Source organism: Toxorhynchites rutilus, chromosome 1 (assembly GCF_029784135.1).
Source record: "Toxorhynchites rutilus septentrionalis strain SRP chromosome 1, ASM2978413v1, whole genome shotgun sequence".
In the NCBI taxonomy this organism is placed as follows: domain Eukaryota; kingdom Metazoa; phylum Arthropoda; class Insecta; order Diptera; family Culicidae; genus Toxorhynchites; species Toxorhynchites rutilus.
The window spans coordinates 104384012-104390688 of NC_073744.1; positions in this window are offsets into that span (position 1 = coordinate 104384012).

Genomic DNA, 6677 nt, shown 5'->3' on the forward strand with positions numbered 1-6677 from the left:
GCTCGGCGTTGCTTCTTAAAAACGATATCATCAAGCTAACACGAAGGCAGTCGAAATACGTTATCGGCGGGGACATTAATGCTCGACATCAGTCCTGGGGAAACCAAAGGAGGAATCAAAATGGAGTGACTCTAAACGATGATCTACAGTGTGGGCACTACAGGATTCTTAGTCCAGCAACCCCCACTCGAATTTCTCGCTCTGGAGTACATTCCATCATTGATTTCTTCATTACCAACATGGATCGCCACATCGGTGATCCTATTGCCCTTAACGAGTTGAGTTCGGATCACTTCCCAGTGATGGTTGAATTGGGAGTGAATGTCGTAGTCAGGAGGCCACAATGTAGACGAGACTATCATCGTGCGAATTGGGTGGAATTCCAGCAGCTTATCGACAACAATATTGATTTCGATCTGCCTCTTGAATCTCCCGAAGATATCGAAACAACAGTCAGCTATATTCAAACTGCAGTTATTGAGGCTCGCCAAAACCACATCCCAGAAACGATTCAGGTGAGTGACTCTGTTCACATTGATCCAATTACTAAACATTTGATTAGACTTCGGAACCTCTATCGAAGACAGTGCCAACGTACTGGTATTCGAGAGAGGAAACGACAGTATAATCAGTTAACCAAGGTTATCCAGACCAGAATGATTGATCTCCGTAACAAAAAATTCGCAAAAGATATAAGTAAACTTCCGAATAACTCCAAGCCATTTTGGAGGCTCGCTAAAATTCTCAAGACCAAGTCTAATCCTATTCCTCCTCTTCTACAACCTGACAATTCAGAACGATTGATAACACCTGCCGAAAAGGCTAATGCAATTGGCAACCATTTTGCTAGTTCACACAATCTTGGCCAGAACATTACAAGTCCATTTGAAGCTTCGGCGAATGATACTGTAAGGGCTATTGACAATATTCATTCTGTACCTCAAGAGAATGAAATCATCTCGACTGCAGAGGTTATCTCGGTTATACGCTCGTTGAAGAATATGAAGGCCCCCGGCTTCGATAGTATGTTTAACATTGAGTTGAAACATCTTAGTAACAACTTATATGAAATTATGACTTCTGTCTTCAACAGATGTCTATCACTTGGCTACTTTCCCTCGAGTTGGAAGTTGGCAAAAGTGATCCCGATACTAAAACCCGGAAAAGATCCTTCTTCTTCAAAGAGCTATCGACTAATTAGCCTTCTCCCAGCATTTTCGAAAGTATTCGAGAAAATTATATTAACGCGCATTCTTGCTTTTGCAGATGAGCACAATATATTTTTGGATGAGCAGTTTGGATTCCGAAAAGGCCACTCTACTATTCACCAGCTTCGTAGAGTATAGAACATAATCAAACGAAACAAGTCAGTTTCAAAATCATCTGCCATGGCACTTCTTGATGTTGAAAAAGCATTTGATAATGTTTGGCATAATGGTCTCATTTACAAGCTTCAGAACTTTGGTTTTCCTACATACTTGATGAAAATTATCTTTCTGATAGAGCGTTCAATGTTTCTATAAACAATATTTCAGAGAAATTCATTGTGAATGCAGGTGTTCCTCAAGGATCCATCTTGGGACCAATTCTTTTCAATATCTACACTTCAGATATTCCCGCTCTCCCATCTGATGGGAAACTGTCACTATTTGCAGATGACACTGCCATCATTTACAAGGGCAGAAGTATCACAGAACTAAGATCTAAACTTCAAAGAGGGTTAGACGCTTTGTCTGGATATTTCAATAATTGGAAAATATGCATAAATGCCGCAAAGACACAAGTTATATTGTTTCCCCACAAGAACACTCCAAAGCTTGTTCCTCCTCAAAATATGACAGTCAGTCTTAATGGCAATAGTATTGAATGGTCTTCAGAAGTAGTCTATCTGGGTCTAACTATCGATCGAAAGCTTACCTTCAGAGCACACATTGACAAAACAGACACAAGATGCAACATTTTAATCAGGTCATTGATCAATAGATACTCTCGATTATCTCTAACGAATAAACTTGCAGTATATAAACAAATAATATTTCCAGTTATCGCATATGCGATGCCCGTTTGGGAGTGCTGTGCTCCAACACACAAATTAAAACTTCAACGCATACAAAACAAAATTCTTCGTATGATTCTAAACTCACCTCCCAGAACGCGAAATTCGGAGATACATCAGCTGGCCGGGATTAACCTTGGATGAAATTATCAATAATAATTGCATGAAATTTGAACAGAGTTGCGCTCTCTCAACACACGGAATAATACAAAATCTGTATGATTCTGCTACCTGACTTTCTAGTCGTTACCTTTCAAGGTAACGGCTTTGGATTAGGGTAGATATATTTATATCCAGTTAGATAAGTAGTTTAAGTTGGGACAATGTAAATAATTTGGGGAGGGTATCTAATAAGTTAGATTTTGGTATAAAAAAAAGAGGTAACAAATAAACTAGAATAGTTTAGGCATTATTTTACAATAGGAATATCAAACAATCGGATAATGTGTATGATGAAAATCATTACAGAACTTGACATTGCAACTTAAAGATGTAGAACCCTAGGTTGAATCACTTGAAATGTAGTATTTTACTATAATGTAAACCAAATTAAGAAATAAAAAGAGTTTAAGTGAAAAAAAAAGCCGTAACGATCATTCTCATTCAAACCATTGTCATTGTACACCACATCGGTTCGCAACACATCAACAAACCAACCCAAGCAGCCATGTCTGGACATGGTAAAGGAGGAAAAGTGAAGGGAAAGGCAAAATCCCGCTCGAACCGTGTTGATCTGGAGTTCCCCGCAAGGGTAACTAGGCCGTGCGCGTTAGTACCAGTGCACCAGTCCACCTAGCTGGCGTTATATAGTTTCGGCCGCCGAAGTGATCGAGTTAGCTGGTAAAGCTGCTCGCGACGATAAGAAAACCCGCATTCGGAACAGAACACATCCGGTTCTGTGGACATCAAGACAACAGGCAGTTGCAGCGAGTGGCAAACGCAATCGCAAAACGGCATCAGGTAGTAGAAGAAAAATGTTTGTTCTTTATACACACTGCTTTGGTGGCAAATCCAGAACAAGGCGGCATCGAGGGCGTTCGAAATGGTTTTTTTTCTAAACCTCGAGTACTAAGTTTTCTAAATTGGAACCATTCCATAAAACAAGGCGCTTTTCAGGGCCATTAAACCTTCCAAAAAAGAGTTTAGGAAATACAGTTCAATGCTTTCTAAAACAATATCCAAAATAATAATAAAACACAAATTGATTTTTTCATAATTTGTTTGCCAGGATATGATGAGTATGTGAATTTGGCAGTTGTTCTGAGCTTATTGATTTTCACCAATTCTTAAATTGCTTCTAGATTGAAAGTACAGTAATTTACACTTATCTCGACATTTAGCTAATTGGTCGGACCAGTAATGCGACATATTTAGTTGGACATTTTTGTAAACATAGAGTTCGGGGTCCAAATTATGACCCCACATTGAAGGTCGACACTGTACCACTGTCATCGCAAATGTTCAATTACAGGTTAAAATTACCTCCAATCCGATACTGAGTGGTGGTAATGCGACGTGCCATTGAATGTAATTTACTGTAAAATATGTCACAAGCTGGATTGGAAGAAATTTTCCAACTGTGAAAGCTGTGGCGAGTGGCAAATGCAATCGCTAAACAGCAAGGTTTAGCCGAACAAGATGGGGATATCGAGTGATAACAAAACAATGAACTCTTTAGATTGAAGATAATTTTGTGATCCTCAAAAGGACCCTTTATAGCCTGCATGTGAATCCAACGAGCGAACAAATCGTAATGAATGTATTTTTGTTGTTGTTTCTTTGTTTTTAAGAGGCTTTAAACTTTGCAGTTCATTCGCCTCTAGCCCAGTGAAGAGCCACAATAAAACCAGCCCAGAGGGGACTGGCGAAAGGGAAACCAACAAAATCACTCATCAGACCTGTCCGCTCGACTCTCGGTTAAAGAAGAAGGTAGGAAGGGATCCTATGCTTCATAAGATATTTAATATATGCTGTAAAGAAAAGTAAAAATTTACTGATCCGAGGACCAAAGCAGTAACGAAGCACAAGTGATCCAGCGAAAGGCGTGCTCCAAAGCCAAAAAAACAAAAAGGCCCTTCTCAGGTGGATAGGAAGGAAAGGAGTGGAAAGGATTTGGGTGGGATTAGTGGAGTGGGAGGGGGTGGGAGTGGTATGGGAAGGAAAGAGGGGAGGAGTGGGTGTGGGGTGGGATGAAATGAAATGAAATACAGTTTGAATAGATAATAAAATATAGTGGTTTTGAATTTAATGGTATATAGTATAGCTGAAAAATGGAGAGGTTTATTTAATGAATTTATCCTCCTTGGTGAGTGTGGCTGTAGGAATAGGAAGTTGATTAAAGTATAATGTAATGGATAGAAGATGGGTATGAAAGTATATATTATATTATTTGTTATTTATTATTATTGAATGCGTGTATATACATGTATGAAAACCTTCCTTCCGACCCGTACATACATGTGTATACACACATAAACACGCATACATGACTGTGAAGTGGCGAACTTTAATAAGCACTTTCCAAGGTATTTAGTATTTCGGTTTAGATTTTACCAAAGAAGTCGGTTTCTTTCAGAAACGCAATTAAATTGGTTTCTTGGGTCTCGTCTCTACTGAGGATATCTCGGAGACTCTGACCTATGTTGTGTCGGACTCGAGCATCTTTGGTATGTTGACATTCAAGTAAAAGATGGCTAACGGAAACCGGAGCTTCGTTGCAAGCACATTGGGGTTTTTCGGCTCTGCAGAACAAGTGTGAGTGGGTGAAGTTAGTGTGTCCAATTCGAAGACGGGTAAGGACTTGCCTTTCCCTACTATTGAGACGGTCCTCCCAAGGGAGAGTGGAATTTTTGATTTTATGAAGATGAGTGGGACGGCTGTTTATCCAACCTATGTCCCAACTTTCACGGACTTGCTGTTTTACCCAGCGGACAATGTCAGATGGAGGACAGGGCATGTCTGGGGGTTCTATTTTGCTGGCCGGCAAGTATGTCGGCGGCTGTGTTTCCGCGGATTCCTGAGTGACCAGGAACCCAGCAGAAGGAGATGTTTTTATTTGAAGCAGCCTCTTCTGTTTGCTTAATCCATGGGTGTTTGCTGTTTCCACTTAGAAGATCGTGGAGACAGCTAGCTGAGTCTGAGAATATTGTGGTAGGAAGAAACTCATGGGTGCATTCTTGGGTAGCTATTAAAAGGGCGAAAGCTTCCGCACTGAAGATGGAGCATTGCGGTGGAAGAGAAAAGCTACCAGTGTATCTACTCTCAAAGATTCCACATCCAACTCCATCGGCACTGACTGAACCATCTGTGTATACCTGGTGGTTGATTTGAAAATTGGATGCAACGAGGTTATTGAAGCAGGCTTTGACTTTTGGAGAAGGGTTTCCCGCTCGAACTGCCTTGAGAAGTTCAAGGTTAATGTTCGGCGGTTTGACGTTCCAATTTCTTCCCGTCGCAGATGAACGTTCACATATATCGGGAAGATCTTTGTTCGTGAGATTTTTGAACCATGTTTTAGCCCTATGTATTAATGGGACATGGTGGTCGTTTTCGGGGAGTGACAAGTGACGGATGGCTTTATTGGTGATGGCTTTTGTTACCAGGTGGGTGAAGGGAAGTTGCCCACTTTCTGCCATTACAGCAAGAGTAGGACTGGAGGGAAAAGCGCCAATTGCGAGCCTAATTGCTTTATTATAAATTGGTTGAATGGTGTTTAACACCCTGTCCCCTCCACGGCTGAAGGTGCCTATTCCGTAAAGGATTTGTGGGACCAACCAAACATTTACAACATTTAGCAGCGTCTTTCTATGACCAGAGGCTAGGTTGCCTGCGATAGCCTTGATGATGTTCAGTTTCTTTCTGGTGGCTATTTTGGTCTTTTGGGAATGTGATAGGAAGTTGTGTTTCTTGTCGAAAGTAACCCCTAGTATTTTCAATGTCCTCATTGTAGGGATCGGGATTTTGTTGAGCTGAAGATAGGTTCTCCTTCTGAGAGCTTTTCCGATATGTATGTGATTGGATTTCTCCGGGGAAATTTTAAAACCTGTTTTTAGAGCCCAGTTTTGGATGGAGTCTAAGGTTTTTTGAAGCCTCTTTCTCTGAATTAAGCCGAAGCAGCTCGTAGAGATAAGAGTGATGTCATCTGCATAGACTATGACCTTTATATGGTCCGGGATAATCTCGAATAGAGATTGCATGGCAATGTTGAAGAGGGTTGGTGAAAGTGCTGAGCCTTGTGGGAAGCCGTTTTCTGGGATTTTTAGAGAAGATTGGTGGTTGTTAATAACGGTTTTGAAAGACCGGTTTTCTAGAAAACTTTTAACGAAGAGACCTAATCTCCCACGAATCCCCCAGTCGAAAAGGCTTTTCAGCACTGGGTACCTCCATGCCCGATCGAAGGCCTTGGATAAATCCAGGGAAACAATATCAATGTGGTGTAATTTTTCAGTTGCGTCGTCTAGGATTTTTTCGATTGCTACAAGGCAATCTTCTGTACCTTTTCCCGCACGGAAGGCGAATTGTCTGGGATCAATCAGCTTATTTGACTCTAGAAAAGTCGTTAAGCGTCGCGTGACCATTTTTTCCAAGACTTTCCCAACACAACTTAGGAGAGTGATGGGGC